The 26,416-nt window shown below is 45.9% G+C and overlaps 1 pseudogene; it reads right to left on the reverse strand.

Moving 5' to 3' along the window:
* Positions 1-26,416, reverse strand: part of LOC128468044 (neural-cadherin-like) — a 57,090-nt pseudogene that overhangs the window by 4,119 nt on the left and 26,555 nt on the right.

Below are 26,416 nucleotides of genomic sequence, written 5' to 3' on the forward strand. Positions count from 1 at the left end.
AATGTTATGGCCTTGTCCCATGGATCGGTATGGCCCTGTCCTGCTGATTGGTATGGCCCTGTCCTGCTGATTGTTATGACCCTGTCCTGCTGATTGGTATGGCCCTGTCTTACAGCTTGGTATGCCCCTGTCCTACAGATTGGTATGGCCCTGTCTTACAGACTGGTATGGTCCTGTTTTACAGATTGGTATGGCCCTGTCTTACAGATTGATATGCCCCTGTCCTACGGATTGGTATGCCCCTCTCCTACAGATTGGTATGCCCCTGTCCTACAGATTGGTATGGCCCTGTCCTACGGATTGGTATGGCCCTGTCCTACGGATTGGTATGGCCCTGTCCTACGGATTGGTATGGCCCTGTCCTACGGATTGGTATGGCCCTGTCCTACGGATTGGTATGGCCCTGTCCTACGGATTGGTATGGCCCTGTCCTACGGATTGGTATGGCCCTGCCCTACGGATTGGTATGGCCATAAAGCACATTGTTTTACATGTGCAAATTACAGGAATATATGCTATGGCTAGAAGGACCAGGGATATCTGAAGAACATGCGTAAATGGGTGCAGATTTTATAAATTGGTACCGCATTTAGTATACCTAGGAACACAGAGCTATAGGAGTCAGAGTGTGCGTGTGATGAGGTTTCACGTATGAACTCACCTCTCCATTCAGTCCGAGATCTTGGTCAGATGCAGACACCCGGAGCACAAATGTTCCCAATTCAAGGCCTTCTGTAACGGTGGCCTCATATATGGACGACGTAAAGAAGGGCACATTGTCATTCACATCTGCAATATGAACAAGTACGGCTTCACATTTGCTCTTCTAGCAGCGCAGGCACAGAATCGATATCCGGAGATTCTACCTGTAATGTTATTGTACACCGTAGTGAAGGCAGCCAATGGCACAGCAGCAACGGTCTGAGCTTAGATCTTCAGGATAAAAGTCCTGGTTGTTTCATGATCTAAAGGTTCAGCTACAAGAACGGAGGCAGAGCCTTCTTCTCGATTTACCGTCAGGTAGAAACGAACGGGCATGTTAGTCTCCGGGACCAATCCTTCCTCTAAATTGTACGTCACACGAGGGTCTCCCAGCAGTGAGGAAGCTTTAACGGTCTGTAGGAATGGCAGAACATTGTGTAATTAACAGTAAATTACAGTAAAAAGAAGCCCTCAACAGCAGGAAGTCCACTCGGAAATGACAGACATTAGAAGGGTGATTAAGGCTCCTTAGAGGTGATGTCTCCATACCCGGTTCCCTCTCACTAGTTTCATATCAGGCCTAACGGGAAGCAGATGTCTAGATGGGTACGATCCCTGGTAGCCGGGCATTCCACTGGTTTCCAGGTCAGAGGTCACGTCATACCACAACAGGCGTATCTCTCATGGTATTTTCCGGAATCACCAGGTCATATCTTTCTTTTTCCCAGACCGGAGGCTGATTCTGAGCATCTTTGATTCGAACGGCTACTTCCACCTGCGTGCTTCTATTTCCTCCGTCCATGGCCGTGACCTCTAGTGTTATTAATGATTTCTGATGGGGAAAAAAAGGTTAAGACAAAAAACTTAATTACATTCACTTAAACCTTCTCCATTCAGCAACCTCCCCGACAAAAAAAACAAACCCAAAAATGCTCTCCCAATTGATTTAAAAGCTGTGAGTGACAGATGGTTGAGGAGTTTCATGCACCACTCACATACTCTGGTACTCAAAGTGTTAATTAGTGGTATGGTACTTGTCCTATAGGGTTTTTCATTCTATCGCCCAACCGATTTCCAATTACAGAGCTAACCAGAGGCACGTAAAAAAAAAAAGACAGTGGACGATTCCCACCAAACAGCTGGCATTCTGCAATGGAGAGTCTCATTTAGCGGTAACCTCGGGGACTCACACGGGGGCCTTCCAATCAGTGTCCAGATGTCATCGTCTGGCCGTAGAGACTTTTGATTTCAGAAAAAGCAAACATGACAGCTTGACAATGCCTTAAAACTATCCAAAAAGCCCCGTTACGTCCCCACTTAAAAAGCATAAAGTTGAAATATCCAAACACAAAGCCACTCGCTGTCATAAGAGATACATTGTAGTTTTGCAACATGTACATTAAACCGGTTACTTAATATTAGGAACAAAAGAGAGATACAAGTGTGCCATATCTTATTATTGCATTATATATAGCGGCTTACAATCCTACTATAAGTCATTATGTATAAAGGGGTCTGGGGTCAGAAGGTGACCCCGCGATATTTTCATTTAAGAGTACTATCACTTGTTGAAATGTAAGGTTCTCTAAACACGGCATGTAAACGCTTGCTACGTTACCCGAGATATTGGCTGGCGAACATAAAGCCCCCCCGTAGAGGTGTTAATGCTTTAGGCCACTGGTTCCTCTCCAGACACGGAGTATGTGATCGTTCCACTCATGCCATAATCGTCATCACGGGCCGCAACGCGGAGGAAGCTGGTTCCCACGGCAGCATCTTCTCTCAGGAAATCTGGGACAAGAATGAAAACATTTGAATTCTATGTTATCCACTGGGGTCCCAAATACCCCATGGGCGAGCCGGCCAAGCTCTTGTGGACCAGTAGATCTAGGAAGACTCTTAACGCTGAATTCCACTTAAAGCTATAATTAGAAGAGGACAGAAGAACATGATGGGGACTTGGTGCTTGTAGAGATCTCATACTCTACCCACGGAGACTCAATTACATTCGTAGTGGTTGTTCTCAAAGCTGGGGTCGTTGTCATTTTGGTCCTGGATCTGTATGTTGACCTGGCACAGCCCGATGAGAGGCTCGGCCGCCTGGTCTGTGGCTTTGATGGTGACGGGGAACTCTTTCTGCTTCTCCCGATCAAAGCTCTGAAGGGTTGTCAGGACTCCTGCGTGGGAAACGTGTTAAAGAAAGCACGGAGGCGATGTGACTGGCAATTCCTGCTATAACACGTAAAAAACATTTTCTCATAAGCTTTTGAGAAAAAAAGCTTGGCTGATTAACCTGACCTACAACCATGGTTAAAACCTGCATCGCCGAGCCTATCTGACCCACTGGTTTTAACAGAATCAAATGAAGCTCCAAGATGTCACCTCTGTTGACCCTGGGGTAGAAGGGTAGAAGCGTATACACCAATCCAGCAAAAAGCATATTAAAAACCTAGAACACAAATACACCGGGAGGAAAGTGTGTCCTCGGTCACCGTGCCGCAGCCCGTCTCTCCATGCAATGTATAAAGGGCTTTAAGGTATAGGAGGCGGTGGCACCTGTGTCCGGATGGATGCTGAATGCAGGAAGAGAGCCCTCGCGATGAACGATCCCGTACTTCACTTGACCGTTGACGCCAACGTCTGCGTCTTTCGCCTCCCCCTGCAGCACAAACGTTCCTGGGGGCCGGTTCTCCAGGACTACGGCGTGGTGACGGTACTGGGCACACTGGAAATAACGTTAAATCCACACATTTCTTTTAGGATCTGGCTACATCTTGGAGCCAAGGACAGTTCTAACACGGCTTTAGTTCATTGGCATCCAGTAAGGGATTATTCTCCTAAGCGGTTTTCTGGAGTTAATGTATGAGGTACCTGATGGAAGATGGGCTTGTTCTGGTTGACATCATCGACTCTCACGACGACCGTAGTCGTGCTGGTGAGGCTGTGAGGACCCCCCGAAGCGTTGTCATCTGTGGCGGTCACATACAGAACATACTCGGCTCCATGATGCTTTGGAAGCAGGTTAGAACCAAGACGGATTATTCCTGTTAAATGGTTTGAGGATAAATCAGTCCATTGTTACAAACCCTTAACCCAGGGTAAGCGATCCCCCTACTCAACTATTTAGGAACTTCAAGTTATAGTTACTGCGATGGAATTCTGGTGAGGAACTCGATTTTATCTTGATGACTCATTTTCTTCTTTATGTAGCAGAATATGCGAGAAATCGTCAGGTCTCTGTAAAAAGCATCGGTGGCATTGGGGGGGGGGGGTTAGTTATGGATGTATACAAAATATAGCTCTATGTACCTTTCTCGGAATCAATAATAAAGCTCCCTTCTTTATTTCCTTCCAAAATGCTGTAAGTCACATGATCTCCATCTGGATCAAAGGCATGTACGGTGGCAACCAGGGTGTTGGGAGCCGCTTCCTCCGATACAAACGTTCTGTATCTGGAAAACAGAGAAACGCTGCCAAGAGACCCATTCAGTGCTACCTCCTACCCCGAGGCTCGGCCAACACCAAACCTATAGGTCTTCTCACCGGCTCTGGCAAAGAAGTTATAGAATGAAGTCTATGCAGTCGCCTTTCATTTATGGATTGGGACAAACTCTCGAGCCTTCGTTGGGAGAGACCTGATGAACCGCAATGTATTACAATGTATTATAGGAACCTTTGGAAACATTAGCAGATATTTCTACGCAGAAACCTAATGGACACAACATTTTTTCCATTAAAATTATCAAAGGAAAGATCTGGAGGCCGGCTCCTAAAACTGTCAGTGTGAGAGATTCCGAGGAAGAGTGACATAGCCCGTCTGCTTCTATAGGAGCTTAACAAGATCTGTGAGCGTTCGGCTAAATAATGTGTGGCAAACGTAATGACTCGTAGAGCCGTAAGCCGCTTACGATGTCATTTGTACGATGCAGACTTTGGTGTATGATACCCCGGGGAGTTATTCTCAAGTACTATTTATTGAGGGGCATTACAGAAAGCCCCAGGCGAGAGCATGGAGCAAGAAGGGCGCATGACTGAGGGGACGACAGGCAGCCCTCTCCCCCTCCCGTTTTCCTGTTTTTCACTAAATTTGCTGAGTCAGCTAGGGGGGCCGGCGGGCAAGGTTGATTGACGGCCCTGAGCTGGCGATTGATAGGTGTGCATCACCTCACTGGGCTTAGGGGTGGGGGCCACTATCTATATAGGAGCCCACCCCGGTTAGGTCACTTTTCTATTGACCAGGAAAGCTTTCCCTCCCTCCCACCCCTCTCTTTTTCTGTTTTTGGCGGTTGGTTATCAAGCTGGCATAGCGCAAGGGTTAACCACCTTAGGTGTGGTTTGACCCGTGGTGCACAGGCCCTCGGCCTAAGTGCAGGACACTCCTTGGGCTTGTGCTTTGGTGAATCCTAGCCGTGACAATGGCTGCCGTGCAGGGGACGCCGGTGGTCTCTACGTTTTACGGTTTTACGCCTGTGCCAGCCGGTTCGGTTGTTTACAATTTAGGGTTATGATTTGTAGCCTTTATATTTGGTTTACAGTTGTTAGTTTTAAGGCTTGTACGTGTCATAAGTAAGTCGGGTGGTGCGGCACGTGCATTGCTATATTATATACTATGTTATATGTGTTTACAAATAAAGTTCATTTTACTATGAATAAAGTTATTTAGATCTGTGTCACGGTGTGGAAGGCGTACAACGGACTGCACCGTGGCCTTATTTTTCCATAGTTGACTATAATAAAGCATTATATTATTTATTTTGTGTTTGTGTATTTATTTCGGGAAGGGGGGTAAAGAGGGCGTCGCATTGGCGCTACCTCAGTCAAGAACAGCCCCGGAGGGAAAAGAAATTGGACGGAGGGGCCACATGAATTTAGTGCGGACAAGGTACCCATGGTCAGGCCTGTTGAAGGGGTTAAGGCATGACTAAGGGAAATTTTGGCACTGAAAGTGTTAAGTTAGTGGCACGTGCAGGGCCAGAAGGGAGGGGGTAATTACCCTCCCTTGGGGGTATATAAGGAAGGGTCGTGGCCTATAGGGGCAACCATTTTAAAGAAAATTTTCCCACCCGTCCCTCCCCTGATTTTGGCATTTTGCCGGGTACTCTGGTTTTAAGCTGGTACGGTGCAGGAGTTAACCATCTAGGTGCGGTTATTTGTGGTGCACAGAGGTGTAAGTGCAGGACACTCCAGGGGCATGCGCCTCTGTGAATCGTAAGGTCATGTGACTGCCGCGCTGGGGGACGCCGGCAGTTTCAGCAGGGATACAGGTGGACACGCCCATACCAGCAGGTTACTTATTTGGTTATTAAGTGGTTATTAAAATGTTTACAATTGGTTATGTTATTTATATATATTGTGTCAAATTTGTTGTGTTTATAATATTTGACACTTTGTAACATGTAAATAAAGGTTGAGTGTCGCGGTGCTGAAGTTATTTCAAGTCCGCACCGTGGACAAATAATTCCATATCTGACATTTAATAAAGCTTTTAAAATAAAGAAGTGTCTCTTGTTTTATTTTGTAAAGAGGTACCGAAACTGGACGCTACTACATTCAAGTTTATTACCTCTCCGAATGGGCTACACATTGAGATTGGCTGCCAGCTTTTAGACCACAAATCAGGCTTTAGATAACCCTCATCTTTCCTCTGCGTGCAAATAGATCCGATGATATCTACGGCAATGAAATCTACAATCCCACTCGGCGAGGTCAACGTGGGGTCTCCATAAAGACCTCAGAGCTCATGCAAACTCAAGCAGAACTGTCCGTCATCAACCATCCTCTTTGTAAAGCTCATAACTCATGCTGCAGATCCTGAGAAACCCGACTTGTAGTCCACTGCCGCCATCAACATCTTAGCTTCCAAAGAAGATCTGCAGCAGCTGTAGGGGTTGTCTGGTTTGTGTAAACCATCACAGCGGGCCGGCATGCATGGGCAGCGGCCCTGCGGTCAGGGGGGCCGCGGGTAGGCGCTCAGGGGCAGCGGGTCCGCGGGCAGGCGCGCAGGGGCAGCGGGTCCGCGGGCAGGCGCGCAGGGGCAGCGGGTCCGCGGGCAGGCGCGCAGGGGCAGCGGGTCCGCGGGCAGGCGCGCAGGGGCAGCGGGTCCGCGGGCAGGCGCGCAGGGGCAGCGGGTCCGCGGGCAGGCGCGCAGGGGCAGCGGGTCCGCGGGCAGGCGCGCAGGGGCAGCGGGTCCGCGGGCAGGCGCGCAGGGGCAGCGGGTCCGCGGGCAGGCGCGCAGGGGCTGCGGGCCCGCGGCCAGCCGCGCATGGGGCAGCGGGCCCGCGGCCAGCCGCGCATGGGGCAGCGGGCCCGCGGCCAGCCGCGCATGGGGCAGCGGGTCCGCGGCCAGCCGCGCATGGGGCAGCGGGTCCGCGGCCAGCCGCGCATGGGGCAGCGGGTCCGCGGCCAGCCGCGCATGGGGCAGCGGGTCCGCGGCCAGCCGCGCATGGGGCAGCGGGTCCGCGGCCAGCCGCGCATGGGGCACCGGGTCCGCGGGCTGCCGCGCATGGGGCAGCGGGTCCTCGGGCAGGCGCGCAGGGGCAGCGGGTCCGCGGGTAGGCGCGCAGGGGCAGCGGGTCCATGGGCAGCGAGTTGGCGCGCAGGGGCAGCGGGTTGGCAGAATATCAACATTCCAAAGCGGATTTCTTGCATCCAGTATCGGCGCATAATTATACAAATCTGCAGATACAAAGTTATAATATAAAGACGCAGATCTGCAGATATAAAGTTATAATATAAAGACACAGATATGCAGATATAAAGTTATAATATAATTATACAAATCTGCAGATACAAAGTTATAATATAAAGACGCAGATCTGCAGATATAAAGTTATAATATAAAGACACAGATCTGCAGATATAAAGTTATAATATAAAGACACAGATCTGCAGATATAAAGTTATAATATAAAGACACAGATCTGCAGATATAAAGTTATAATATAAAGACGCAGATCTGCAGATATAAAGTTATAATATAAAGACGCAGATCTGCAGATATAAAGTTATAATATAAAGACGCAGATCTGCAGATATAAAGTTATAATATAAAGACGCAGATCTGCAGATATAAAGTTATAATATAAAGACGCAGATCTGCAGATATAAAGTTATAATATAAAGACGCAGATCTGCAGATATAAAGTTATAATATAAAGACGCAGATCTGCAGATATAAAGTTATAATATAAAGAAACAGATCTGCAGATATAAAGTTATAATATAAAGACACAGATATGCAGATATAAAGTTATAATATAAAGAGCCAAATCCAGTGAAAGTAACGCGTGGCCGAGCCAACTACCCACAGCCATTAATATCACATTTGTTGCACGAAGTCAGAATTATCCGGCCAATTAAACACGGAACGTCCAGAACACGGCAGAGAACCGAGGGGCATCTAGGGGCGTGCGGGAGGCTTTAAATAACACATAGCAAACAAAAATGGCAGACGGCATTATTACTATTATTATTATTACTTATATACACAATATATACAACGTATCAGCACCAAGAACTTGGAACGATCAGCTTTACACACGAGAGGGGAACCGGCACGCCGCGGCCCAGCGAGCGAATCAAACCCCAGAACATGGACATAAACTCTGCACAAAGAGTAAACAGCGCTACAATATTAACCCTCTGTGTGCCACAGCGGCGTGCGGCCCATCGCAAGGCAAACACAATCGTATCGTTAAAGACATATAAGCGAGCGGCAAACATCTCAGATGCTACATCACAACAGCATAAAACACAGGGTTTAACCCTTTCGGCCCAGTTTGTAAAAAACAAAACAATTTATTGATAAATAAAACCACATGCTTGTCTTATAAACAAACCACTCACCGGCCCTCCGTGTCCTTACTGTAACAGTTCAGCCGGAGTCCAAACAATCCCTCCACGGGGTAGATTTCGGTGTAATAATCCAGACCCCAGAGCTCCACCGATCTGCAACCAATATTATATTCCAGGGCCTTGGCCTGCTGCTTGATTGAGCAGATAATTCCCCAATTCACCCCAAACAGGCTTTTCTTGGGGGGGGGCAGAAAGTTGACAGCAGCCCCCCACACAAACTTGTGGGGTCTTTTGGGTTTCCATTTCTTAATAGAAAGAGTGGATTAAGCGGCAACATCAAAGCAGCTCTTTGGAAATCACTGAACTGCCCAGCAGTCCTGACCCAGGTGGATCAATCAGGGCCGCCCTCTACCTGCAAGATCCACCTCCATTCCTACCAGGAGATCCTGACAGCCTGCGGGGGGCAGACCTCGCAGTAACAATACGTGAATAAACCGTGATATTCATCGGAGGACAGCTACAGGAGCTGTAACAGGGCACCTACAGCATGGAGAGGGGCAATAATAATCATTATTATGTGAACGATGTATAACGGGGCAATATCTGCGCTTTATGCTATAAGATTGGATTATAGTATGTGCTATATAAGGTTTCAGACATGGCGTCTGTTCATCCTCACCCCAGCCTCAGGGTGCACCGGGAAATTAATGGGGTTCATTGTCAACCAACATATTCAATGATGCAACATTTTTTCAAATAAATTATTGTATCGATAACAATAGTAATAATATTATTAATAACAATAATAGCAATACTAATAATAATAATCATAAAATATAACAATACTAATAGTAATAATATTATTTATAAAAATAATAATAGTAATAATAATAATAATAATGATAGATGCCGGAATGTATTAGGGATGTAACACTTGGTGTAATAATGTATCAACGTCCTGATTACTCGTGCTGCATTTTATTATAGCTGAATCATTACAATTGTCTTATTTTTATGACCTCTCAAGTTCTTCTTGACCAGACGGGCTACAGTTCCTTTCATTCAATTGGATGACACCAGCAATAGCCAATAAATCCAGCTACAGACCAAGATCGCAAGCCTCTGTCACCGTCCGCCACAATCTTATACATGACCTCTCTGCTCAGAGAATTATCGGTGAAGACTGGATGGACCGTGATTAACCAATAGAGGGCAAAATGCTTTATTTCACGGGAACCCAAACGGTTAATACAGCATAAGAATATCTCATGACATCCCAATGTTGGAGACCAACGGCATTGACGCGTTGGCACCTGTGACAGTATATTATCATAATGCTGTAGCAACCTATTCTGCAGCACTGCAGAAAATGCAGGCGATCTGCAATTTGCCTCCGCACACGCAGCGAGAAGACAAGAAAGCTACACTGTGTCTCATCTTCTGTTACTGTAACGTCCCGAGAAGATTGTCCCGTGTTCCTTTCCTACTCTCCACACAGATGAGCGCGCCTACGTTCATCCTAGAGAAGACACTCGTGATTAGATGAAGGGACTGGATGTCTTTAAAGGGTTGCGGCAATAATCTTAATTGTCTTGCAGTTGTTTCTTCCTTGTAACTATACTGAGGGATGTTCTGGTGTTCTCACCCTGTGACTGCAGAAGACAAACTTCCGGTGTTTTTTTTTTTTTTTTTTAAGTTTTTAGAGGGTGTAAATGTGTTTCTTTGTGCATGCCCTCTGTATCCGTTCTGGCCAGAGGTGTCATCTTCCCAGGGGACCCCTGTGGTGATTCGTGGCCTAACAGACAAGGACCCCGAGTTATAGGAATTTCATTCCTCTCTTAAGTGGAGGGGTTTCCATCACCTTTACCCCACCATAACTTATTGGCACAGCAAAGATGGGACCCAATTCTTGGGGATGGTGTCATATAATCGGTCATGTGATCAGAGGGGTGTGTTCTTGAAACAGAGTCTGATTTAGGGGCAATGCAGGGACCTCCATGATATATTCTGATCGGAACAACATTATAAGAAACCGTCTGGACTTAAGGACTTAAGGCGAGAGGGGATGCAGAGTGTGGAGATGCAGAGTGATGGCGAGAGGGGATGCAGAGTGTGGAGATGCAGAGTACAGGCGAGAGGGGATGCAGAGTGTGGAGATGCAGAGTGTGTGTGCGCGCGAGAGAGAGAGGACGCAGAGTGAGTGTCTGTGCGTGCGCGAGAGAGAGGGGACACAGAGTGTGTATGCACGCGAGAGGGGGGAAACAGATTGAGCGCAGTGTGTGAGGTGGCGCAAAATGTGAGGGGGCACAGAGTGTGGGCAAGAGTAGACAGAGTTTGAAGATGCACACTGCGGGCAATAGGGGATGTAGAGTGTGAGCGAGAAGGAATGCTGAGTGTGAGCTTGAGGGGCCGAAGAGTGCTGGCGAGAGGGGATGCAGAGTGTGAGGACGCAGAACGAGGGCGAGAGAGGATGCAGAGTGTGAGTGTGGAGACTCAGAGTGTTTGCGCTGAGGGGACACGGAGAGTGCGAGGAGGGTCGCCGAGTGTGAGAGCTCCTGAGGAGGGTCGCCGAGTGTGAGAGCTCCTGAGGAGGGACGCCGAGTGTGAGAGCTCCTGAGGAGGGACGCAGAGTGTGAGAGCTCCTGAGGAGGGACGCAGAGTGTGAGAGCTCCTGAGGCGGGACTCCGAGTGTGAGAGCTCCTGAGGAGGGACGCAGAGTGTGAGAGCTCCTGCAGAGGGACGCAGAGTGTGAGAGCTCCTGAGGAGGGACGCCGAGTGGGAGAGCTCCTGAGGAGGGACGCAGAGTTACGTAGTATGTCCACACGACGGCGCCAAAGTATAACAAATTCTAACTTAATATTGTTAATGGAACTGTCATGCGTACCAGTGACCAGCAGGGGTCAGCATTTTCATGACAGTTATAGATGATATATTTGGGCCTTGCTGCCCTCTGGTGGAGATGGATGATTATTGCACCGAGAGAAGATTCTGGTAAAAGAAATAGTGAGTGTGTTCTTCATGCAGCATACAGATTATGGAAACAATAACATCACAGGGTAAATCAGACTCCATTAAATATATATGTATTCACAGGTTGTCATGCAGTATATGGTGTAATACAGTACATGATGATGCCAAAGGATAACAAATCCTAACTTTACACCATTTAACCTGACATGTAATTACATAGTATGTCCACACGACGGCGCCAAAGTATAACAAATTCCAATTTAATATTGTTCATGGAACCGTCATGCAAACCAGTGACCAGCAGGGGTCAGCATTTTCATGACCGTTATATATGATATGTTGGAGCCTTGCTGCCCTCTGGTGGAGATGGATGATTATTGCACCGAGAGAAGATTCTGGTAAAAGAAATAGTGAGTGTGTTCTTCATGCAGCATACAGATTATGGAAACAATAACATCACAGGGTAAATCAGACTCCATTAAATATATATGTATTCACAGGTTGTCATGCAGTATATGGTGTAATACAGTACATGATGATGCCAAAGGATAACAAATCTTAACTTCACACCTTTTAACCTGACATGTAATTACATAGTATGTCCACACGACGGCGCCAAAGTATAACAAATTCCAATTTACGGTAATATTGTTAATGGAACCGTCATGCAAACCAGTGACCAGCAGGGGTCAGCATTTTCATGACAGTAATATATGATATGTTTGGGCCTTGCTGCCCTCTGGTGAGGATGGATGATTACTGCACCGAGGGAAGCTTCTGGTAAAAGAATTAGTGAGTGTGTTCTTCATGCAGCATACATATTATGGAAACGATAACATCACAGGGTAAATCAGACTCCATTGAATATATATGTATTCATAGGTTGTCATGCAGTATATGGTGTAATACAGTACATGATGATGCCAAAGGATAACAAATCCTAACTTCACACCATTTAACCTGACATGTAATTACATAGTACGTCCACACGACGGCGCCAAAGTATAACAAATTCCAACTTAATATTGTTCATGGAACCGTCATGCACACCAGTGACCAGCAGGGGTCAGCATTTTCATGACCGTTATATATGATATGTTGGAGCCTTGCTGCCCTCTGGTGGAGATGGATGATTATTGCACCGAGAGAAGATTCTGGTAAAAGAAATAGTGAGTGTGTTCTTCATGCAGCATACAGATTATGGAAACAATAACATCACAGGGTAAATCAGACTCCATTAAATATATATGTATTCACAGGTTGTCATGCAGTATATGGTGTAATACAGTACATGATGATGCCAAAGGATAACAAATCTTAACTTCACACCTTTTAACCTGACATGTAATTACATAGTATGTCCACACGACGGCGCCAAAGTATAACAAATTCCAATTTACGGTAATATTGTTAATGGAACCGTCATGCAAACCAGTGACCAGCAGGGGTCAGCATTTTCATGACAGTAATATATGATATATTTGGGCCTTGCTGCCCTCTGGTGAGGATGGATGATTACTGCACCGAGGGAAGCTTCTGGTAAAAGAAATAGTGAGTGTGTTCTTCATGCAGCATACATATTATGGAAACGATAACATCACAGGGTAAATCAGACTCCATTGAATATATATATGTATTCATAGGTTGTCATGCAGTATATGGTGTAATACAGTACATGATGATGCCAAAGGATAACAAATCCTAACTTCACACCATTTAACCTGACATGTAATTACATAGTACGTCCACACGACGGCGCCAAAGTATAACAAATTCCAACTTAATATTGTTAATGGAACCGTCATGCACACCAGTGACCAGCAGGGGTCAGCATTTTCATGACACAATTAAATATGATATATTTGGGCAGTGCTGCCCTCTGGTGGGGATGGATGATCATTGCACCGAGAGAAGCAGCTGGTAAATGAAATAGTGAGTGTGTTCTTCATGCAGCATACTGAATATGGAAACAATAACATCATGGGGTAAATCAGACTCCATATATGTATTTAGGTTCATATGTATATATATACATACAGGGCCGGCCGAAGTTTAAAATGCCGCTTCATTCTTTTTAAACTTCGCCGACGCCATAATCTACCCCCCCCGGTACTTACCTTTAAACAGTCCTGCCACGGTGCCGGCTTGTAATGCTGAGCGCCGGAAATTGACGTCACGTCTGGTATATGAGGGAGAGAGAAGACATGTCTGGTGTATGAGGGAGAGAGAAGACGTGTCTGGTGAATGAGGGAGAGAGAAGACGTGTCTGGTGTATGAGGGAGTGAGGAGATGTGTCTGGTGTATGAGGGAGAGAGAAGATGTCTCTGGTGTATAAGAGAGGGAGAATACATGTCTGATATATGAGGGAGAGAGCTTAAGTGTCTGGTGTATGATGAAGCGAGATGATGTGTGTGGTGTGTGAAGGAGTGATGAGACGTGTCTAGGGTATGTGGGAGCTGGATGACTTGTCTGTTGTATAAGTTTACAAGGAGACATCTCTGGTGTATGAGAGAGCAAGAAGACATGTCTGGTGTATGAGGGGGAGAGAGAAGACGTGTCTGGTGTATGTGGGAGCGAGATGACGTCTCTTGTGGATGAGGGAGAAAGCAGACGTGTATGAGTGAGTGAGGAGACATGTCTGGTTTATGAGGGAGCGAGAAGACGTGTCTGGTGTATGAGGGAGAGAGAAGACATGTCTGGTGTATGAGGGAGTTAGGAGACGTGTGTGGTATATGAGGAAGAGAGAACTGGTGTCTGGTTTATGAGGGAGCGAGAAGACGTGTCTGGTGTATGAGAGAGTAAGAAGACATGTCTGGTGTATGAGGTTGAGAAAAGACGCGTCTGGTGTATGAGGGAGTGAGAAGACATGTCTGGTGTATGAGGGAGAGAGCTGAAGTGTCTAGTGTATGAGGGAGCAGGATGGCGTGTCTGTTGTATTAAAGAGGAAGAAGACGTGTCTGGTGTATGAGGGAGAGAGAAGACGTGTCTGGTGTATGAGGGAGAGAGAAGACATGTCTGGTGTATGAGGGAAAGAGAAGACGTGTCTGGTGTATGAGGGAGAGAGAAGACGTGTCTGGTGTATGAGGGAGAGAGAAGACGTGTCTGGTGTATGAGGGAGAGAGAAGACGTGTCTGGTGTATGAGGGAGAGAGAAGACGTGTCTGGTGTATGTGGGAGTTAGAAGGCGTGTCTGAGGAAGATAACATTGCATTGACAGTTTGTGTTCTGTAGGTATTTTTAGTTGAACCAAAACAAAGGGACAATCCTAATGACCGAGAGACCTCCGCAGGGAACGTACAACCTCAATATTACGGTTTCTGACGGTGTGTGGCCAGATACCTTCTCTACTATCAAAATTTATGGAAGAGAGATTGGAAGCGACGCCTTCCGCAGCTCGGTGTCTCTGAGACTCACAAGTAAGTAATAAGTCGTGCGGAGGGGTCTCAGGTAGGACTCCGCTGGGACATTTGATGGGAAGACTGCCTGGTTTGACCATCATAGAGTTTGCACTAGATAAAGAAGTGATGTACAGGTCACCAGAGCTACATATATATAACCATTTCCCTGGACTCCTGTACATTGTACCATAAAGACATTAAAATGATGTAGTATCCCTGCATAGGGATAGAAGGAAATGGTGGGACAGGAACGCTCTTGGCATTAAGTGACCCCTGTCCTACTGCGTAACCCCAATTCCCTTCCCCGCTCCTATCTGGGTAAATGTTGTTACTATCTCTGCTTCTCAGCCACAACTTTTTAACCCGCATTTTAGGCATTACAGCAGAGGAATTCATAGAGAAGGATGAGTTTGGAGTCAGCAGACGTGACCAGCTCCAGGCCGTCCTGGCAGACATGGCAGCTGCCCATCCCAGCCATATCAACATCTTCAGTGTGGTGAACGCAGAGGATAACGCGACCGACGTGACATTTTCAGTATGCGGAGCTGCCTCCTGCCACAAACCCGAGATCTTACGGAGCTTATTGACAGCCCAGAGAGAGAAGGTATGGACAGAGTGTTTATGGCGTTATTACTGAGTAAGAATAACGTCGGCTGTCTCTTAAAATTAATGATATTACATAACGCAGAATATTTATCAGTCTCATGATATCTAGATGTATCCGGTTTGTCTTTCAGAGTTTTGTGGAAATAATTCCCTTGGTTTTGAATCTCTGAGGGTACAGCCGGGGGTTTATTACTTTATAACAAAAGTAAACATCTAAGAGCGATGTGTTTTAATCATCTTTATCTGCATTTGTTGTGGGAGGGAGCTGGTCCTGGTTTCTAGATAAGTTTTTGGTGCCGTCTTTACTGAGTTTTTTTGTATTCTTCTCAATGACAGATCCGATCGGTTCTGAAGGAAAGGAATTCCCAAGTATCCATTGATTTCTGTTCACGGATGGGCTGTTTGCAGGATGGCGGGTGCACAATCCATAGCGCAGTCAGCAGATGCCCACCTCTCGTGGATGGAGGTAGCGCATCTTTGGTCTCAATTCCCCAAGTTGGAAACGTGTCCTGCAGATGTCCGCTACAGAAACAATTTCACCAGAACTGTTATTCTCTGCCCCAAAACCCTTGCCTGAATGGTGGGACTTGCACGTCGACTCTCACCGGTTACAGGTAGGCAGATTCTCTGGACCATGTTCCTGTGTGACTTATCCCTTACATCACCAACTTCAGACAGCCTACCATTGAAGCTAAAATATTTCCATTTTTCTTTCTAGGTGTCACTGTTTCACTTCGTTCCTTGGGCCATGCTGCCAGCAGACTCAGAACATTTCACGGTAACGGCTATGCATGGATTCATCCCATCGGCCACTGCCCGGACAGCCATCTATTGCTGGAGTTCGTAAGCGACAGCACAGATGGATTATTACTATACAGCGGAGCGTCAAGAGAGAACTTCATCCCAGTTGGTGAGTATCAGGAAAGAGTGTAGCAAGAAGGAGCAGCATCAACTAGAAAGCAGAGGCAGACCACATTTTCTCCCTTATATTGTGTACTTTACATATGGTTATTAAATTGTTATTATATACCCCCCATGTTTCCTTTTGAGCTTTTTTATTAGGAAGATATTTTCGTATGTTTCTTTCTATTCTTTAGTAGATTCAAGCTGAGAAGAAATCGAGAACTAAACCACTTTTATTGAATGTCTACACAGTACAATACAGAGAGTCAAATCATGAGTAAATAATGAGTAACAAATCACGAGTAAATCACGAGTAAATCACGAGGCAAAAAGTAACAAGTACAGTGCAATGAGTTACAAATCAAAATGCAAAGAATCACAGATACAGTGCAATGAGTTACAAATTACAAGGCATAGAGTAACAGATACAAATATGAAGTCATGAGTAACAGTAAATCTACATTGACAATCAGTTGAATTACATTCTTAGTCTGCTCCGGGTCAAGCCGCACTGCTGTTAAGGTGGTTTTGTTTCCATTCCCAAAGAGATTACGAGAGGCCAGCTCCTTCTCATCTTCAGACAAGACCTGACCCCGCTGAGGCTTGGCTTTCCAGAGCAGGTGAACGTTACAGACAGAACGGCATCGGATAGACCTGCGCATAAAAGATAAAGTAAGTTAATTACCACATCGTGAGCCAGACCTGTAATTAATGCAGCCACAGGAAAGCTTAAATATTCTCCTTTACTCGCAGCAGTAGAATGAAGGTGAATCTTTAAGAGCAGACACAGAGCTGCATTATACTCAACTAACTGACCCTCAGCTAACTCTACATGGAACATATAACCAAGACAAGTCACACCAAATACACAACGATTCACATCGCACGCAGTCACATTTACTTAAAGGAAATGTCAACGTCGTGCAGTCAGGGAAGATGAATTACTGACTTCATTTACTTCGGTGCAGGGAGTCAGCCTGACTCTGGATCGCTGCCGCACGGCTTCGATAAATGAGACAGAGGGGATCGGAGGAAAGCTACTTACAGAGGATCGAACGCGTTGTGAAGTCCATGGAGTCATCATGCAGGACAGAAGGTACGGAGCACACGGACGGCTTGGGCTGGAGATTAGGGCTGTCTTTACTGAAGTCACAGACGATAAACCGGGATTAATGCCTAGCAGCTGTAGCACTCTGGTTGCAATCTGCGTTGATGAAGAGAAAGTGTTGAAGAGTCGTGACAATTTTTATTCATGTTTAATATTATCTGCAGTAGTAAAGCCCCACACCACGTGTTACTGTGACCCGTGTCTGATATGCATGCCATTCTCTGCTGGTTTTGGGAGCCGGATGCCGTTCTGCAGCTTGGAGGCGTTAAGCAGTCATCTACTCGTTCCCACAATCTCCTTCCGCACAAACCCTTTAAAGGCTGTCTCCGCAACGTCGTTCTTAATAAGCAGGTAATGACTTTCTATCACGCAGAGTATTGCTTACCTCTTACTGCAGACGGCTGCTCTGTAGTGAACGTGGGAGCTGCGGATGGATCCGGTAAACTGGATCAGCTTCGGTACTTTGGGGGGTCTCTGAGCAGAGACACGGTATAACCAGGTGGGTTAGCAGGATAGTCCCGGCCGGTATCATGTAGGACAGAGGTTGGTAATGATTCCTATAAGACACGAATACATTAGAAAGTTCTTTGATTAGTAACGTGTATTATTACCAATATTTAGTAGCAGACGGGGGGCTCCTGCTGGTGGAATGCGGTAGAATTTGGCAACTTCAATTCAACGAACACTCGACAAATGCGATGAAGAGCAATAAAATACAACTTGCAGATATGCAGCCAGACTGCACGAGGAGCCAGGTCAATAGACATTCTAAGGGTAACAAAGGTTAACTGAACCGTAAGAACGTAACAGGTAGGTCCGTATCAAAGCTTTCCGCCGAGTTATCTGAGCTTCTTTGTGCTGATCCGGCAGAATGATATCTAATAATTTTCTTTATGGGGTGTGTGTTTCCTTTAACACAGGTGTATTACCTAGCAGCCCACTGGAGGCCATTAATAGCTCCCCAGGCTGTGCGAGGAAGGGTACAGCTTGCTCATCACCCGCACCCTGCAACTCTCCTTGCATCAGCGACCCCTGGACCCCCAGCTGTGATTTCCCACCCGCTCACCAGGACTGCGGAAAAGGTACAGGCTTGGCTTACAGCGATGCGCTCACGGGTAATAACTCTACAAGAACATTAAAAAGAGACAAACCTGAATTAATGGTTCCACCACCTCGCTGATCAGAATGTCTCCCACTATACAAATGTGTTTTATATTAAGCCAGTTAGAAGAGGTGCTATTTTTCATGCCAATATTTATGTTATATTAAAGAGACTCACCTGAACCGGGACATCTTTGTGAATGCCCAGAGTACAGTGTAGATTGGAAAACGGGGAGTCGCGGTGCGATCATCAAGGAATCCATTCGAATATTTGTGACCAAAGCTCCGCCAGAAAGGACTCTTCATACATCACATCTGAACGCTCTGCCACCGCCGGGTGCTCTGCTGGGCGATCATTTCTGTATCATAGTGAATAGGGTAACCCGCATTATATACTCATCTTTTTGCAGATGTCCACGAACACTTCTTCCATCCTGGAGGCCACATCCGGTACCTGCTCCCTCATTCTCTCCATCCGCAGCGGACACATTTTCAGGCAACGTTCAGAACATGCAACGCCGACAGCATCATCCTGCGTTTGTCTTCTAAGGACCGGAGCGAATCCATCCACCTGCAGGTACCAAACACAGCATGAAGTCCATACCTTGACACGCGTCATGCTGCACATTGGGTAGAGTCGCGTCCACATCTGAAGCTCCTGATTCAGAGCAGCCGGTAGATGGGACAGCTTTAGGGTCATTGAATTTCAGCCTGTAGATCATAGCGATGGTTCAGCATGACCCGGGGATCTAACGGCACCGTTTGTTTTGTCGAGGTGAGGCATGGGCTTCTAACGGTCTCCTACAATCTCGGAGAGTGGAACAAAGTTGGCTTGGAAAGGATGCAGAATGAGTTCACGCTTCGCTTTAATGGAGGAGGGGAGCACAGAGAGACGACAGCAGCTCACGGGACCTACAAAGAAATTAGTCGTTCCGAGATGCAAGACTCTGGGAAGTCTCAACCAATTGGGTTATCAAGGTTAAAAAAAACAATAGTTACCGATAGTAAGATAAGCATTTACGCTTTCACAACAATGGGCTTTAATAAAACTGTAAAAGCATTTCTAGTGAATGTAAGATTAGAAGCCATCTGTAAATCCATGGGGTATAAAGACTCTCCCTGCCCGTCATTACCTTGAATACACCATGCTGAATTCTCACCGTCCCATCATGCGCTGATCTCCAATTCCTTCTGTGTAATCAGGATGCATAAAGAACGAGAGACTGAACTGGGCAAGTTAAGATTGGTAGCAACCCTGTTATTCATGATGGATCAAGAAAAAGCATTAAAATATAAAAAATATTCAGTACCTTGCATGCTGCAAGAGGATAATTCTTGTGTCTCCATTCGCAGCGCTGATTGCCGGAATCCTGTTGTGTTGCAAGAGGAGGAAGACCATAAACCAAGGAGTTTATCACGGATCTGGGCATAGCCAGGACCTTGAGGACACCAGAAAAAACATCTTCCATTACAACGAAGACCACGTGAGTAAAGCGTTTGTGGGATACAATGTTACATTTTTTATATGTAGTTTGTAGCAAGTTTAAGACTTTGGTCCACTCACCAACTAATACCAACCATGGACAATTACAGGCAGATAATGGGTGGGAGCTGCTGCTGATCCTGGAATTCTGATACAATCCGTACTCCATACGCCTTAAGCCGCTTCATACACAGCTGAAAAGTTAAGGGATAAAGGCCTTGTGTAACGAGATGGAATGTTTTAATTACCTAAATCACACTCAAAATACATTTATGGGGGGAGTAAGCAAGCACAGATTTGGTGCAGGACAGGTTAAATTGGATGAATGCTCGTTTGGCAACTTGCTGAGACGAACGAACCAATCGGTTTTAATTTGAGTGAATGTTCTCTGCAGGACGCATTCAACGTGACAGAGCTCCAGCTGTGTGATCGGAGCAGCGCCGGGCACGCTTTCTGCAGGAAGACCGGAGGGCTTCATGGAAACGGTCCCTTAAGCTGCGATTACGAGACGTCTGTCAGCCTGAAGGAGCCGTCAAAGTACCCCACGTCAGAGCGGAGCTGTTCTTTTACCAGCGGAGATTTCGGCCGATACTTCTACGACGTGTTCCAAGAAGCTGCCTACATCCAGCAAGCGCTTTCATGCGACAGCTTAAAGGTCTATCACGTGGAAGGAGACGGCTCCCCGGCGGGCAGCCTCAGCACGCTGGCGTCATCCGGAGCCGAGGGGGACGTGGAGTACGAGGAGGAGATGAGACGGTGGGGGCCAAAGTTTGTGACTCTCTCTAAACTCTACTCTTACACGGCCGCCGATGATCTGCAGTGAAAGAGCGATGATCGGGAAAGACATCCTATGCTTTTGGCAGAGACTTGCGGTGATATCATTGAGGATTGTGCAGCCGAAGCAACAATGGTTTGATCGGGAGAAGCTGCAGAAATAAAGGAGAAAGCGGACCAAAGAGCTTACAGTCTAACCCGTGGTATCCCCTCGCTCACCTTGGGACGGAGTCCACCGAGTCTGAAGATGTCCAGAACAGCAGCAAACAGGTCTGCAAACCTAGAGCCGGGACAAGAAGCTTGCATTAGTTCTCTAGTTACCCTTTATACCCCCGCGTGACTCCAATTAACGTCTGATCACCGCACCCCTATCAAAGCTTTAACGAGATCCATTTAACGAGCTCCACCCGGGACTGGGATTCGATTTCCTTACGAGGGCCCAATAAGGATACAGGATTTATTTCATTTTAACATTACGGGGCTCATTCGGCCCACCCACGTGGCCCCCCCTGTTCATGCCTTACCGCCGGCATGCATTCACCTGTGCCAAAGCCCCAGCTCCCGCTTCTGTTTTCACCCTTTAAATAAACTCAGTAAAACAATCATTCGGCTCTTTGACCTCAGTTTGTAGTAAAACATTGTCAGGGGCCGGCGATTAAAACAAAATATGCAGACAATTGGAGACCAGCCCAAAACTTCATGAGGCCATTTTTGCTGCACGTGGTAAGTTCCAGCCCCAGTATTTGTTTTGTATAGCGCCATCATATTTAGTAGCGCTGTACAATAGCTAGACAGGGTATAAGTAGTATGTAACATAATTTGACTTAAAACACAGGTGAGGAGGGCCCGCTTGTGTTAATTGGGGGCAAACCCTGCATTTTCAAAGTATATTCGACAAACACATTATTTCAAATAAAAAATACATATATAGAACACCGCTTCTAACAGGATTATGGCCCACGAGAGCTCCTGTATACTGCGAAAGAGCATCTAAAAGTACGAAGTTAACCATTTAAGTGTAACCAAACTACTGAAAAACGTATGTAAAAAAGAAATTACTTTCACAGTATTAACAAACACGCAAATAAATTCCACAACAAACTATGCATACCCCGACCATGCGAGACACTCTGTGACTGAAAGAAACGATCTCTGCTTCTGGGGGGTAGATCTAGAGGGCTGCATTCATTTCAAAATCACAGAATTCACAAACCTTTGCCGGTCCTTCTCCAAGCTCAAGACCAGAGAATCAGCTCCACAGGACCAACCCGCAGCACCAAGAAACACAAAGTTCTGGCTAGAAGACTGGAGAAACGCCCGGGTAAAATAGACTTTTGATTGATTGAGGAAATGAGGTGCAGGTGTGAGTCAGGAGCAGGCAGCCATCTTATGTCCATGGAGAGGTAAATAGTACAAAATATAGCAAAATACATGTAGATATAGCTTGTTTCATGGCAAAACAGCAAAAAGTCTAGTTGTCTTGTGGCGTAATGGTGATTCTATTCCTGGTAAATATATATTATTATAGCGGCTGCGCGTATATCTAAGTCTGCCATCCGTTATATTTCCAGAATATGAACTTTACTTGTTAATCACAAATTCACCCGGCTTTTTGCAATCCATTTATTAAATGCAAGGTTTTTTGTAATATAAATAAAAAAAGGACATATCTCTTACTAATAAAGCTTTCCAACACGCTTGGATTAGAACCAGCAACCCTTGGGATGGAAGGTTGATAGCTTACCATTACGCCACACGGCAGTCACACAAACATTTCTGTTTCACATTTATATACCGCGTCCGTGATCCAGACACAGGCAGGCATTATATATCCACGGGGAGAGTGATTGTCTGTGAGAACTTTGTGGTGTGATGGTTAAGTGGGCTGCCTATGATGCTCAAGGTTGTTGGTTTGATTCCTCCTGGTTGCGTTTGGAAAAAAAATAAACTGCTGTGTAAATATATAATTAGCTGTATGCACCAATTTTTTATTTTTTTTCAGCACAAAATATCTTTAGATAACGGCATAAAAACAGGTGCCTTATCTTGTGATTCATTTCCCATTAGTCCTGACATACACACCGTCACACAAACACATACACAACCACACCGACTCATTCATTCAACCTTAGGCCAACACCACAGACACTGCTACTGTTAGGGCTCATGGGAATTGAACCAGCAACCTTTTGTATGGTGCATAAGACACCTGGCCATTGTGCCACCCGCGTGGCCGAGAATTTCCTCTTTCCGTAGTCCTCTTATACTCACATGCACTCGTTCTAAAACTTATATATATTTACATAAGTCAAGCCGGGGGAACAAATCAGTAACCTTCTGTATCGGAGGATATACACCTAACCTTTGCACCACCAGGTAGTTGGAAATTTCTCCACCCCACAGATATATTACACTCGCCTGCCGCCCCTATGCACATCTCCTCAGGAACAGGCAGGCTTTATACGCCAAATGGGGACACAAAGCACATAATAATGGTGTGGCGTTGTGGTTAGGAGCGATGCCTACAAAGGACAAGGTTTCTGGTTCCCTACCTAAGGGTTCTTGTACCGTGTGGTTGTGTAAATATGAACACAGCCACTCTAACCTATACACAGCTCACAAAAGTATTTTGTCTTATATTTTTAGAGCAAATATTTTTACATAGTGGCATAAAAGTCAGGTGTCCTATCGACTGTTTTATACTTTCCATGATTCCTGACTTACACAGCCACTCAAACACATACAAACACACCAACACCGCAATGTTTATTTGAGCAATCCCTGAACTACAGGGAAAATTGTAAAAGAGAGGTGCAGCTTAGTGAATGAGGGGACAAAGGGACTCAGAACGATGGAAGAACGATGGAAGACTGCATTAACTCTCACAGTCTTCACTCAGCCAGTGTGGCAAATATTTTATTTTGAGTTGTGGGAGCAGAGGGAGTGATTGCATGCTAGGGAGTGTGGAAGGCCCAAGTTTTGTTACAAACATTGCACTGTTACCGGTGTTTAATATATTACTGCACTTGTTTGCACATAAACAATCTCTCATTAAACTATCGGTAGTTGTTTGTTACAAGATGTTTTCCTTACGTTTGTGTGGGGCGGCAGAGCCAGAGTAATCGTCTGCACGGGGACCCGGAACATTCTAAACGTAACCTTCAAACAGGGGGCGGAACCAAACTTATATAAAGGGTAACTAGAGAACTAATGCAAGCTTCTTATTTAGACATAATACATCTTTAACCAAAACATTGCACTGCTAATAATCTTAAACATAACCGTACATTAACCCTAAGCTATTTTTTAGTTCTTGTCCCTCATTTTTCCATTCGCATACCTGCCAACACACCCAACATTTGTGTGGACAGTCCTGCTTTTTTCCAGTTCTGTCCCATCAAATTTAGCTAAATTTAGTATACTAGTGCACGTAGGTAGGTATAGCTGGGTAGTGTAGCACTACAACATTAAATAAATATAATAAAGTAAACAATAAATATAACTTTAAAATAAAATTAAATAATTCATTTGTTGATGCCAGACCAGCCCCCTTCCGGCAACCAATAGAGTCGCACACACGTACCTTCACGGCGCGAACGCATCTGCTGCTGCGGCTCCGATGTGTTCTTAACCCCGTATTAACCCCTGCTACGCAGCCGGGAGAAAACGAAGATGTGTAACGAGATGGAATGTTTTAATTACCCAAATCACACTCAAAATACATTTACGGGGGGGGGGGAGTAGGCAAGCACAGATTCGGTGCAGAACGGGTTAAATTGGATGAATGCTCATTGGTCAACTTGCTGAGACGAACAAAACAATCAGTTTTAATTTGAGTGAATGTTCTCTGCAGGACACATTCAACGCAACAGAGCTCCAGCTGTGTGATCGGAGCAGCGCCGCGCACGCTTTCTGCAGGAAGACCGGAGGGCTTCATGGAAACTGTCCCTTAAGCTGCGATTACGAGACGTCTGTCAGCCTGAAGGAGCCGTCAAAGTACCCCGCGTCGGAGCGGAGCGGTTCTTTTACCAGCGGAGATTTCGGCCGATACTTCTACGACGTGTTTTAAGAAGCTGCCTACATCCAGCAAGCGCTTTCATGCGACAGCTTAAAGGTCTATCACGTGGAAGGAGACGGCCCCCCGGCAGGCAGCCTCAGCACATTGGCATCGTGCGGATCCGAGGGGGACGTGGAGTACGAGGAGGAGATGAGACGGTGGGGGCCAAAGTTTGTGACTCTCTCTAAACTCTACTCTTACACGGCCGCCGAGGATCTGCAGTGAAAGAGCGATGATCGGGAAAGACATCCTATGCTTTTGGCAGGAACTTGCGGTGATAACATTGAGGATTGTGCAGCCGAAGCAACAATGGTTTGATCGGGAGAAGCTGCAGAAATAAAGGAGAGAAAGCGGACCAAAGAGCTTACAGTCTAACCCGTGGTATCCCCTCGCTCACCTCGAGACGGAGTCCGCCGAGTCTGAAGATGTCCAGAACAGCAGCAAACAGATCTGCAAACCTAGATCCAGGACAAGAAGCTTGCATTAGTTCTCTAGTTACCCTTTATACCCCCGCGTGACTCCAATTAACGTCTAATCACCCCACCCCTATCAAAGCTTTAACGAGCTCCATTTAACGAGCTCCACCAGGGACTGGGATTCCATTTCCTTACGAGGGCCCAATAAGGATACAGGATTTATTTCATTTTAAAATAACGGGGCTCACTCGGCCCACCCACGTGACCCCCCCTGTTCATGCCTTACCGCCGGCATGCATTCACCTGTGCCAAAGCCCCAGCTCCCGCTTCTGTTTTCACCCTTTAAAGTTTGAAATAAACTCAGTAAAACGATTATTTGGCTCTTTGTCCTCAGTTTGTAGTAAAACATTGTCAGGGGCCGGCGATTAAAACCAAATATGGAGACAATTGGAGACCAGCCCAAAACTTCATGAGGCCATTTTTGCTGCACGTGGTAAGTTCCAGCCCCAGTATTTGTTTTATATAGCGCCATCATATTTAGTAGCGCTGTACAATGGCTAGACAGGGTATAAGTAGTATGTAACATAATTTGACTTAAAACACAGGTGAGGAGGGCCCGCTTGTGTTAATTGGGGGCAAACCCTGCATTTTCAAAGTATATTCGACAAACACATTATTTCAAATAAAAAATACATATATAGAAAACCGCTTCTAACAGGATTATGGCCCACGAGAGCTCCTGTATACTGCGAAAAAGCATCTAAAAGTATGATGTTAACCATTTAAGTGTAACCAAACTACTGAAAAACGTATGTAAAAAAGAAATTACTTTCACAGTATTAACAAACACGCAAATAAATTCCACAACAAACTATGCATACCCCGACCATGCGAGACACTCTGTGACTGAAAGAAACGGTCTCTGCTTCTGGGGGGTAGATCTAGAGGGCTGCATTCATTTCAAAATCACAGAATTCACAAACCTTTGCCGGTCAATCTCCAAGCTCAAGACCAGAGAATCAGCTCCACAGGACCAACCCGCAGCACCAAGAAACACAAAGTTCTGACAACGCCCGGGTTAAATAGACTTTTGATTGAGGAAATT

This window comes from Spea bombifrons, chromosome 10, assembly GCF_027358695.1.
Source record: "Spea bombifrons isolate aSpeBom1 chromosome 10, aSpeBom1.2.pri, whole genome shotgun sequence".
Taxonomy (NCBI): domain Eukaryota; kingdom Metazoa; phylum Chordata; class Amphibia; order Anura; family Pelobatidae; genus Spea; species Spea bombifrons.